Source organism: Calidris pugnax, unplaced genomic scaffold, assembly GCF_001431845.1.
Source record: "Calidris pugnax isolate Ruff unplaced genomic scaffold, ASM143184v1 scaffold24, whole genome shotgun sequence".
Classification (NCBI taxonomy): Eukaryota; Metazoa; Chordata; class Aves; order Charadriiformes; family Scolopacidae; genus Calidris; species Calidris pugnax.
The window spans coordinates 28,004,126-28,016,570 of record NW_015090922.1 but is presented as its reverse complement, the minus strand read 5'-3'; positions in this window follow the sequence as shown (position 1 = coordinate 28,016,570).

The window sequence follows — 12,445 nt, the reverse complement described above, 5'->3', positions numbered from 1 at the left end:
AATATCCCTCCTCTGTTAACCTTACATATCTAAGGGCTGCTATCATGATCTCCCTTTAGGCTTGGGTTTTCAAAACTAATTCCAGTTCCTTCAACCTGTCCTCACAGGCTGTATTTGCCTACCTTCTTATCAGTCCTGCTACTCTCCTAGAGATTTCCTCCGGTTTAGATATGTATTTTTTTCAAAGCACAGTCTTGTCTTCTTTCTCATTTTGTTCTTCAAAATCCAGTCTCCTCTTCCTGTGACCTAGATCACAACAGCCAAAGCACAAGGTGCTAATGGAGAGAGAGGAGAGACTACAACCTGCCACAATAAATCTGCCCTGAATGTACTATATGTATAAAATTGTGTTTATTGTGTGCATTTTGTTTTCCAGGATTTGCTACGCCCCTAAGCATCTGCTCAGTTATTTGTACACATGATAAAAGTAACCAAAATTAGCTTTTAGATGTAAAACAATTAAAGTCAAATAGCAGAATCTACATGCCTAAAGTCTGGCTTTTAAAAAGGCTCTTTTTCCTTTTTAATAATAATAATATGTTTGCATGTTTCCACCTCTGTTAATTGTGAACTACTGGCACTGAATACATAGATCTAATGTATAAATAACTTAAGCACAAAATCTCAATGTCCTTATGCTGGGTATGCCCCCTGCAAAAAAAAAGAAAAACTAAAAAAAAAAAACCCTTAAAATACAAATTATTGCAAAATTCTACCTACAAAAAAAGCAGAATCTGGCTCTTGATCATTTGTTTTGTTTTCATTCTTCCCTCTGCCCTCCTCTTGAACTTTACATGGCTCTTTTTTCCCCTCCACTTTTGTCAGTGATGGGAAATTTCTAATCCAACATACTGGATTCGTCCCTATTTGAAAATGAAAAGGAAACACATTTGCACTGAGATACACTGAGGGGCATTTGTTAAAGCCCAGGCAGAGTAGCAAAGTTCATGTCCCAGCAGCAAGACTTGTGGCGAGAGGTAACTGCATTTGTGCCTTTTCTCCCGACGGCTCATTACGGCTGAGCAGGTCAGACCTGTCAAACAACGCCACAGTCGCCAGGCCCAGGAAAAAAAAAAAAAAGAAAGAAAAAACACCCTGTACATGGATGCGAGGGCTGTGCATCCCTTGTGCTTTGTCTGGGGCAACCCTTTCACAGAAGCACAGACATTGTGAAATGGGGTCAGGAAGGTAGCAAGCCAGCTGCCTGACACCCTTTCGACTGCCTCCCGTGACCGAGGAAAGAGCAGTGACTTCAAGAACCTTGCAAATACAGGTTGAGAGCCTCTCCAGGGAAAATTCCAAGTGCATGCCTGATTTTGGTCTTGCCTTAGGTTGGGACTTGGGTGGTTTTTTGTATCAGTGTCACCTTGCTTGATGGGCCTCCGACGGATTTAATGGTGGGATGGAGGAGAGAAAACCCAATCCCCCTCCCCTCCTTCAGAGCCAACGAGCCCGACCCTCTGCTGATATTCATCAGCCCAGCACCACTGATTCGATGGCACAGCACGGCACATCACGTTGCCTCCTCCCGACTGGCCATCTGGGCCAAACCTTGCTGGGAGCCCGGCAGCTTTCAGAAGCCCAGGGTAACTCCACCAAAGTTGAGGGTAGCTTTATGCCGGTCTAACAAAGAACAGACACAGGCTCGGCAGGCCTTAATGAGCTGATGCTGATCATGTAACTGTCTTATTGAATTTGCATTTCATTAGGAGACTTCATTTGAACCACAGCTGTGAATATTTGAGGGCCTGATTGTGTCTATGGATACTAATTTGTTCAAAGAAGACAAGGAGGATACTGAGCTGCAACCCCGACCCTTTTCGCATCGATTAGACAAGATAGACCTTCCTTAAAAGTAATGTCAGAGCTGTACCAATGCGTTCAGCCCGTTATACACTGGTCGGTATTGAGCTGTCTAAATGTCTCTTCCTGAACCTCATCCCTCCAGGGGACAGGGAAGGGAAGCTGGACTGCAACACTTTACTTGAGCCCTTGTCCGATGAGACTGCTTCTTCAGGTACTGTAGCTTAGTGAAGATGATGAAACCCATGGGGTGGGAATATACCATGAGAGGAAAATGTGCCACCTCCAGAAGGGAATGCCATCATTCAAATACTGACTTCTTAGTTGAGGTTTCATGATTATCCCTGTAGCCATGTAAATCAGATTACCATACCATAATGTTCTGCAGGAATCACACATCTTTTAATGATGGAAAGACTGCAGCCAGCAGAAATTAAACAGTTAAAAGCCAAGACTTGTGATAAGCAGATGGCAATTATTGCCGCTTACTGGTAAAACCTGTTTGTATTAAAAATATCTCAATGTTTCCATTGGAACATACCAATTAAGAGATTAAACTGTATTTCATTCACATGCATGTGAGTGTGGGCTCACACACACACCTGGCACTCCTATCTCCACATTCCTCCTAGAGGCTGGCTGAAAATGCATTTGCTGGTCATCTGCTGCTTCTCTTCAATTTATTGGGTGGGAATTCATTGTTTGGTTTTGGGATGTTTTATGAGCTGTCAGGAATAAGGAATTTTCACCTTATTATCAGGAGAAACAGGAAGCTGTTGGCAAGTACAGCTATTTTGCAGAGAATTATCTAACTGGGGAGTGGACCTTTAGCGACGAAGCTACTTGAAGCCCAGCCAGGCCTGTAAGGTGGATGGTACGTCGCCAAGATTTTATTCTCAAGCTGCCCTAAGTGAGATGATTTGACTGGGAATTGCCTTAAGTAAACATGCTCATAGGATGGAAAATGTTAGCCCCTTTCCCTTCTTAGCCAACTGTTTCCCCTCCACCGAGGGGAGTGACTATTGGCACTAAAGGGTTTCCTGCGTGTAACTGGTCAGCTTTTTGTGGCAATCCCAGGAGACTTTTACTATTAAGAGGGAAGCTAAACTTCCTTCATGGATGCGGCCTTACTCCAAGTATTACCTCTGTCACTCAGAGGCTGTAAGTGCATCTGGACAACTCCTCGGAGGACTCCAATGTTTATAAACTAATAAAGGATCTAATGTTGCCAGTCCGAAAGCCAGATGTAGCTGCTGTTGAAAAAGAAGGTTTTTCTATCCCTTCCCACTTTTCACGCTGAGACATCCGGAAGAGTTTGGGGAAGGATCTGGCCCACCCTCCTTATACTGCTGTTAGGGGCAGTTTCATATGAAAGCGTAAGGGCACATTCACATAAATCACGAGCCGTGATTATAAGCAGGCCTCGTAAGAAGAAACAATCATGACTTGTGTTGTCATCGGCACAGGATAGCTACCCAGGTGAGCACTGCTACCTGGAGAAGGAAGAGCGTTGGCTTCAACTAGCTCAACTGACCAAGTATTGTTGCTCTAAATGTATCTGAACACCCTCAGTCTGAAAGCTCTTGCACAATGCTCTTCCCTAGGATATTTCCAGTCCTCTCTGGTACTGCAGAAATCAGTGGCGATGCAAGGACAGCTTTTGACTTAGTTTTTCAGTGCTCCCATCTCTCCTTCCCTAGCTGAAACCAGAAAGTGCAGAGACCCATTTAAACAAGCAAACAAACAAAAAAAAATAAACTGTTCCAGCACTCCTAAAAAGTTCAGTTCAAGCCTGATCAGGGACTTGGCAGGAGTATGGGAATAGTTTTTGCTTTGTTTGAACCAACCCCGAAATCCATCACACAGAAAAACTCATCCTCTAATGAGTTACTTATGAGTGTTGCTTTCTGGTGCCTGCAGATGCTCCGAGATGGGGGGACGGGGAGGGGGTAGAAGAGGTGTCTCGGAGTGTTTCCCACCCACCCTGCTGCTGCGCATGGGGGGTTTCTCCCTTCCCCGTTCGCTGTTGGTAGGAAGGGGCCAGGAGTTGCCCAGGCGACCCTGGCAGAGCTCCCCTACGACTCCCGGGGACAACCGGGCCTCCGCGGAGGCGGCGCTGGTGCCGTTCTCCGCTGGGATCTGCAGGGGAGGCTAAAGCAGCGTGACTGGCCACAGAGGTGCACTGGCCTAGAAAGTTCCCAGATCCCCCACCACGGCCCAGCCGGACAAATAAATAAATAAACCATGGGGAGCACACACACACGCACCCTGCCCCTTCCTCCCCCATGTCACCTCTGCTCGGGCCTGCTGTCACCAGAGGCTTCCAGAGCGGGGGGCCGAGCAGGCGTCCCCCTCCCCAGCCATGCCACCTCTGGCATCCTCACTGGAAGTCAGCTCTGCCCCTCTGTTTGCCATGGCCGGCCATCCCTATCCCCCCGCCGAAGCTCTGTGTTCTCACAGGGCGAGGGAGGTTACACCCCACAGGACATTTTTGGCAGGAGCCCCAGGATTTTGGGAGGAGCAGAGGGGCTGCCTCAGCTTCCAGAGGAGAGGAGAGGTGGGAGGGCTGGGCTTGAGGACACCATCGCACCGGATGGCACCCAGCTGGACCCGCACAGCCCCTCTCTGCTGCTGCTCCCCATGAAACCCCCCTGGGCTCCCCCACAGCTTCCCTGTGGCCCCTCAGACCAGATAGCTGGTGGTCCCCAAGGGTATTTTTAACACACACACACCCCCCACGCACCCCTGTTGACAGTCACAGGTTCGGCTCTGCACAAACACGTTTTTCTTCAGCTTGGCCGGAGGGTTTTGTCGGGTGTTTCTGTTTTTATTTTCCTCCCCTCATGCCCCTTCGGAGGCAATAAGGTGCACAAACAAGCTGCCGGTAGGTAGCCGAGAGCAGAATGCGAGCAGCCTTTAAATAATATAAAAAAAAAAAAAAAAAAAAAAAAAAAGAGGAAAAAAAACCCCAGCACCCCGTGCTACCGGGGGCCCCGTTGGTTAAAGGCTACGGCGCAGTCACTCTGAAGTGAGGGTTTAATGAAGTAGCCTGTGAGAGAATGGAGGGGATGGTCCCCGCTGCACAGATGGCTCTTTGTCACCGCTGACACCTGCCATCTGCTTGTTTGTCTAAACGATGTCGGAGGGGCATCGCGAGCCTCCAATCTGCTGCGCCGCCTCCACCGGCGCGGGGTGACCCCCTGACCCCCCGTGTCAGACGGGTCCGGAGAGTTTGTTCTTTCCGGGGGGGGGACGGGGAGGGGGAGATTAACCTCCACCGGCATGAAAGAGGTACAAAAGTTTACACCGCTGGGCAGCCATTTAGACCTTTCGGGGATGCTGTTCACACTCCTGGGTTTTTTACTATCACCCTCACAGTGATGCTCGGACTCTTTCCGAGGTAGTTAAGAGGCCAAATTACCCCGACATAACACCACTGATAACAGGAGAGGCAATTAAGATATTTAAAGAATACCACATCTTTCTTTTTCTCTGCCATGAAGGTGGACTGTCGCCTATAACATTCAGAGGTCTCCAAAGACCTCTGTTTTAAAGGCAGGAGAAAGAGACAGGATCCACTTTCCTGACAGAGGTCACCAGCAGACTTTTGAGATCACACCCTGAAAAAGGACATACTAATGCAAGTGCATCTAGGTAGCTGCTTTATTTTTTTTCTAAATATCTCTATAGAAAAAGTGTATCTTCCTAATATGTGAAAAAGGGGCTTCTCAGTGTTTGAAAAGGGACTGAGCTGCAAACAGGATCGTAGCTTCCAGAGGAACAAGTTGGAGCAATAAGTGTGTCCCAAGAATCTAACATTTAATTTTAAAAATATAATTTAAAAAAATTTAAAACTGCCTAAAAAGTCTTGGCTGACTGAGAACCCACTTCCCCCCTTTTTTTTTTCCCTGCACTCTAAGTCCACAGAAATGGTATACTTTTCATATGGCCTCAGGTCAGTTATGTCACATCAAACTATTTTGGGTGAGTGCCTAAAATGGACCTCTTACCATGCAGGACCAACGAGCCCATGTCTTGGACGCCTCAGAAGAGACCGAGGCTTGCTGTTCATAGCACCACATAAATTGCACTTGATGTTATCAGTGATGTCAGTATACACGGAAGGTGTATAATGGATATTAATTATGACTGTTATCACTTATGACTTGTGTAGTGCAGCCAGGTATGCCTGAATACTTGCAAACACAGCAGCTTTTACACGTGGCAACTCATGAAATGGAAAATGGTCACTCTGCACAGCTCTAATGAGGGCAAGGGTGATTTAAGCTAGCAGAAAGAATCATAATTACTGTAGGTTCAAAGTGATCTTGAAGGAGAGGAAGTTAAAATGGGGTTGGGATTGATCTACTTTCATGCTTTACTCGGCCCATTGTTTTCAATGCCTCACTCTGAACTATAAACAAATGGCTTCACCTGATTTGCACAGTTTTCTGCAGATAATTCCTGAATTTGTTCTGGGCAATGGTGGAAAGTGTGCATGGTGCAAAAATAAATAGCAGGGGAAGGTGCGACAATAAACCACCCCCACTGTCCAAAAAAAAGTCCAAATTAAATCCTGGATTCACAGGCATCTCAGAGCAGATAAGAGGAAAGGGCTCCAAGGTTTGCAGAGGACCATGTGCTTCCAAGGAAGCTGGTACCCAGCCCCAGCAGGGCAGCTTGGATGCTGCAGCTCTTCTCTCCTGGGGCAGCCCTGGCTCTGGGCCCCTCTCCTGGCTCCACGGGCAGAGGGGACCACCAGCCTTCTCGCTGCTCCAGCACTCTTTCAGCAAGGCTGCTGTGGCCTCCAGCTCACATGGTCTCTTCTCCCCTGCAGCCCCATATCCATCAGCACTTGGGTTGAGCCCAAGCATGGCAGGGGTAAAGCAACAGCAAAACTGTGTTGTCAGCCTGGGGAGCACTTTTTCTCTGTATTCTTCATGACAGTCCAATTCTTGAGTCCCCACCACAGGGCCACTCCTGCTGCTGATGGAGAGGGAGGAGACCTGTCCCAAGGGACCATGAGTGCCAGAGGACACAACTCATCAGGCCAGAGGGACCCACCTCCAACACATTCACCCACCCAGGAAACAATTCACTGCCTCAGACCCCTCTTTTTTCAGTAACGTCAGATGATAATTCAGGATGATAATGCAGGAAAAACAAAGGGAGATTTAAAAAAGAAAGTCCCTAAAAACACCCAGAGTCTTTTCCAAAATCCAACAGAAATATAAAGGGTGAAAATCTACCTTTGCTGATTTCTGTGTACTTCATTTTTAATTTCAACGCAGAAAGGATTTTACCCTTCCTGCGTCATCATAAACGGCATTTTTTTTTTCACTTGGGATGCTTTTTGTTAATTGGTGCATGTAAAATTGTCTCATTGTGGAACCCATTCCTGACCCAGGTCTTCAATGTCTGAGATCTGCCCAGCTGCCTCATGATGGGTACTTTTCTTCCTGCAAATGTCCTACAAAATCCCTGACCCTCAGCCAACTCCATGGTCAGTAGCAGAGCCAACACATCATGTTCATCTTGGCAAAGTGAGCCAGACTGCATTAAAACCAGGGTCACTGGAAAACAAAAAGAACCAACAAAAGTCCCTTGCTTGCTTTATTTTTGTCTGAAAGCTTAAATTTGCATGTTGTGATGCTTCCTGCCAGCCCGCCAACTCCAGAAAGCACCTAAACATCCCCACAAAAGGGTGGTGGGATGCTTCAGGCACATTTACTTCAGAGGTTATGGTGATAATAAGCTCTCTGGTACCCAACAATTTCAGCACAACACTACTTTGATAAGGTGAACTGTAGCCAACGCCCCTTAATCCCTCCCCAGCAGACACTAAGTTTCTCATCAGCTGGAAAAAGCCTGGTTTTCTTCAGATTTTTTGATCAAAGAAGTGACTTTTCAGAGAGGAACCCTGTAGCAACCTGTTATGTTTCCCTCATTTAAGAGTGGAAAGGCAGAGAGTATGCAAAGACTGTCATCTTTATTTGCACTGAGAAGACTTCTCTTACAAGACCTGTCCAACCCTCTTTTTGAAACCAGCTGAGGTTGATAAAAAGTGACTATTTTATTTTGCCACATCACTGTGAAGTCAAAGGCATCCCAGCATCCAGCAGGCCTGATTATGGCACACGACCCTTAACGGCACACGAAGGGATGGAAGGTGTATCGTAGCACCAGATCCACAGGCTCTGCCTCCTCAGGCCAGATGCCTCAGTCCTGACATACCTGTAGATCCGCCCCATGACATGGCAGTGGCAGATGATGGTACTCTTTGGTAATGGCAATGGTCAACAATGAAACTCAAGCTGCGGGGGGCCACAGGATAGCAGACCTGTTCTGCCATCTCAAGTCACCCCACAATGCCTGGCTGACCTGAGCTGGTGCCATCTGCAAGTACTGGCTGTGAGGGAAGACAACTCGGTTCAAGTTCTAGCTCTAGGATGCTGATGCTGAGCACAGCCACTCTAAAAATCTGGACGCAGATGCTCCCAAGATCACAAGTTTGATTATTTGTTTCATAAATTGTTTAATAAATACAACTTTTGTAAATCTTTTTATTTGCATCCTTGACTGAGACGGGCAGAGCTGGATGTGGAGTTGCATGTAGAAACTTTCTTTTTTTCTAGATTGGAATTGAAATTTTCTCGGCACTTTCAATATCAACCCCAAATATCATCTCCATGACCATGGTCAGCTCAGTCAATCCTGTGAGCAAGCTTGTCAGCTCTCTACATGAAAATAAAATGGCCAGATTCTCCAAAGCCCATGGTTCTCTCAAGCCCACCATGGGTGGACAGGTATTGTGGTAGTTGATTGCTCTGTGCTTCAGTAGGACCAGGAGACTGCATACGTTTAAAATCAAAGCATAGGCCTAATCAATTAAGTAAGCTTGCACCCTGATGTAGACATCACCTAAATGACTAGACCTGCAAGGAGCTGCACTCCCATACCCTTCTGCTCATGTGAAGCAACACTGACTCTGGCGAGACAGAGGGCTCCCTTCTAGCAAACTGCTTCATGTGACAGAGGCTGAAGTTTTTATGTGTTTTCTGAAAGCAGCTATGGCAAACAGTCAATTCAGCTAAACAGTCTCAGCCACAGCACATCTGTGCTTAGTTTTGGCTTAGCAGAGCAGAATAACACATGTACTTCTCCTCTCTCTGTCCCGCTCCTAACCTAAGATGGTGAGAAATTACAGAAGTACCTTCTGAACAGAAGTATCCTGTGACAGTGCAAAATCTGCACGACTGGGAATTCCAGCCAAAATGAACTCACAAACCCACATGATTTCCTCGTGAGCTGACTTTGTGGGGAGCTTTTTTGGCATAGTGCTTATTGCTGTTGTTTTGTTGGCTTCTCAGATCAATATCCTTTACTGATCTGACTTCAGATGTTTTTAGAATCAAAAAGAAGAAACAAGAGCCGCTAACAGAAGCAAGGAGATTTCCTCCAGGTCAGTGCCAGATTAATAATCACAGTTCCCTCCTCTGGCCCTTCCTCTCCCACTGCTGGAAGAGGCACCATCACCTGGTGAAACGGCAGTGCCACACACTCAGTGTCTCTGACAGCAGCAATGGAGACACTTCTTCAAGTGCCTCAATGCCTTAGGAGCTGAGATCCTGTTTTCCAATGGGATTTAAGGGTCATCAACATGTTTTTTTGTAGGCACATATAGCTTGCCCCAGTGTGTGCCCAGATGATCAAAAAATGAACGCCTGTATTTGCTTGGGCTTAAACCAGGTTAGGCAGCCCAGGTGTCTAAGGCAGGCTCTGCAGCTCCTTAACACAGTCACACCAACTTGATGAGGGCTGTTTCACACCTCAACAACTGAAGTTGTAGGCAGCAGTCTGCAAAATGCCACAGAGATGTGCCCAGCAGACCCTGGACATGCCTGCAAGGTGGAGATTCTTGGGGCAAGGCTGCTCCTGGCAAAGCAAGGCTGCACGGCCATCCTCTAGGCAGAACTGCCAGTGGGGGCCTCAGAGCCTGGCAGAAACACAGCTACAGGGTGCTGTTCCCCAGCTGCTCAGCCTCGTGACACAAGTCTCAGCACCTGTGGAGCCAGCCACGATGTCTGCAATGCTACCATGAGCAAGGCTCCAAAGTCTCTCAGAGTCTGCAAACTGCACACAACATCTTTCAACACGCCAGTTACCTCCTTTGGGGTCAGTTACGCCAAATTTGCCATCCCTTCATTCTCGCTCTACAGACCAAGGTAAAGAGACATTGATTAGTTTGCACTGTGTCCTTCAGAGTTAAGGACACAGTAATTAAATAATTAATGCACACCTCTATCACTTCCTCTGTATTATATGAGCTTCTATTGATAACATTTAGCTTCTTAGCAAGAAGGCTAATTTTTCACAAAAACATTTTCATTTTAGCAAGCTTCTAATTTTTGATGGAAGCTTCTCTTTCATCATCCTATTTCAGTCTTGCTTTCCAGTTACTATTTTCCAGTATTGGTTCTTATCTTTGTTTTAAAGAGCTTTTTCCCCTTCACTGTTATTGATTGGTTTGTCTTTTGTCACTCCAGGCAGTATTTTTAGAATTAGGTATTTCTGACACTGAAATAGTTTCATTCCCAAGGATGAAAAAGATCCATAAACAAATTGCAGCAGGAAATTTTACTTTATCACCCAGAGGAAGGAAGATACCTTCCAAGTTGCAAAGGCTCAGGCAATTCTAACTACCATTTCCTAGACAAGCAGTGGCTGAGAAATAATAATTTTTGACCCAGAATTTACACAGGCACCCTGGATTTGGGAGGAGAGTTTGCTTCAGTTCCCTACTCTGACACAGACCTTCAGCATGACTGTGGGTAAGGTCTTTCAGAGTATTTAAGGCATTTGGCTTTGCAAATCAAATCCAAACAGCATTGTGCACCCAGAGCAAATTTCCAAACATCTAGCAATACAGGCAATCTCTTCAAAATGAAAGGGATAATTAGCTCAAGCAAATTGCGAGGTGCACGGACACACAGCAGTGCTTGGGGACCCGAGCCAGGAGCTGCAATGAGTCACACCCCCCCCACAGTGTGGTGGGAGAGAGCTGGGCCACCTCCAACCCAGAGCTATGTAACACCATGGACCAGCACCCAAGAGCCACTGCTCCCTGACTTAACCTCCTCAGGCTCCTGCACATCTGCAAACTCCTGTCCCAGCAAATATTAGCCAATGGTCAAGGTTTACTGTTGATCTGACAGGGTGGAGCTGGTCAGATTTTCTTTTTCCCGTCTTTAGTCATTTGGTTTTTAAATAGTTGTTACTGTCATACTTCTGTTTCTCAATTAATCTTAGAGCCAATGACATAATTTCACAGAATTATTAATGTTTCGAACATATTTGTGTGGTTTTCACAGAGCTCAATGACAGGATAAATTGCACGCTGTATTGTTTTAACTTTCTTAAAATATCTCCTTGTAGTCTTTTTTTTTTTTTAAACAAACAAACAAAAAAAGCTATTTTAAGAAACTCATTGCTGGACTGTGCTTGCATCACCCAAAGTCAGTGCTTCTCCCCAGTTTCTGGGTGCAAAATGAGAGCAGAGCACATACCAAACCAAGGCAGACAGGTAGTGTGCTTGCTGCCCGTCCCAGCCAGCCTTCCCCCAGCGGGACCGGACCCCGCAGGCATCTCTCTTTGGCCACGCTTGAGGCTCTGTCTGCACCCGCAGGTTGTCCCCTTCCTGCAGCAGGGACAGCGGAGACACCCCAGCTGGTGCCCACCTTGCGGGGTCCCGGGTGACCCCAGTGCCCGCGCTGCAGCTCCAGGGCCCTCCTCACCTTGCCGTGCCCTGCCAGCATCCCTGCCAGCACCCTGCTCCCGCGTGGGGTTGGCTTCCCTCTCCCGGGCCGCTAATTGCTCGGATGAGCGTCATGCGGCCAGGCGCACACATGTGTCCCATAACCTAAACCATCTGCGAGCGTTTTAATTAACCGATCCCCAGCCCCTCTGCGCTGCCATTGAAAAGATCCCGCCCCGGCCCCAGCCGAGCCTCCCCCGTGCAGCCCCGCAGCTCCCCTCCCCACCCAGGAATTCGCAACCACAACTGTACAGCCTGGGCCCCCCGGCTCTCCGCGGCCGCGCGGGAGCAGCCCTCGGCAGTCAGCGAGGAGCAGATGAAAAGGGCTCCCTCCATATGTGTCTGCCGAGGCGGACCTACAGGGTAGGCTCCACGCACAATAGATAACAGGAGGCTCCTTCTCACAGCCGCTGGGCTGTGGGGGTCTTCCACGTCGCATCGTACGTGCTGGCGTCAGGCACCCCTCTGCCACCCGTCAGTACACAGCTGGTGTCAAAAGTGGCTGGAGAAAAACACGTCCTTCTGTGAAGCCACGTGGAGGTACATCAAGAGAGGATCCGGCCTACTGCTGCTGAGCCACGAATTGCTGGGAAAATACAGCCATGTCAGGCCCCATATTCTCATTACTCTCTGAATTTCACTGAATTTCACTGAATTTCACTGAATTTCTAGAGTTGGAAGGGACCATAGAGATCATCTAGTCCAACTCCCCTGCTGAAGCAGGATTGCCTAGAGCTAGAGCATGTTACTCAGGACTGCATCCAGGCGGGTCTTGAAAATCTCCAAAGAAGGGGACTCCACAACCTCCCTGGGCAGCCTGTTCCAGGG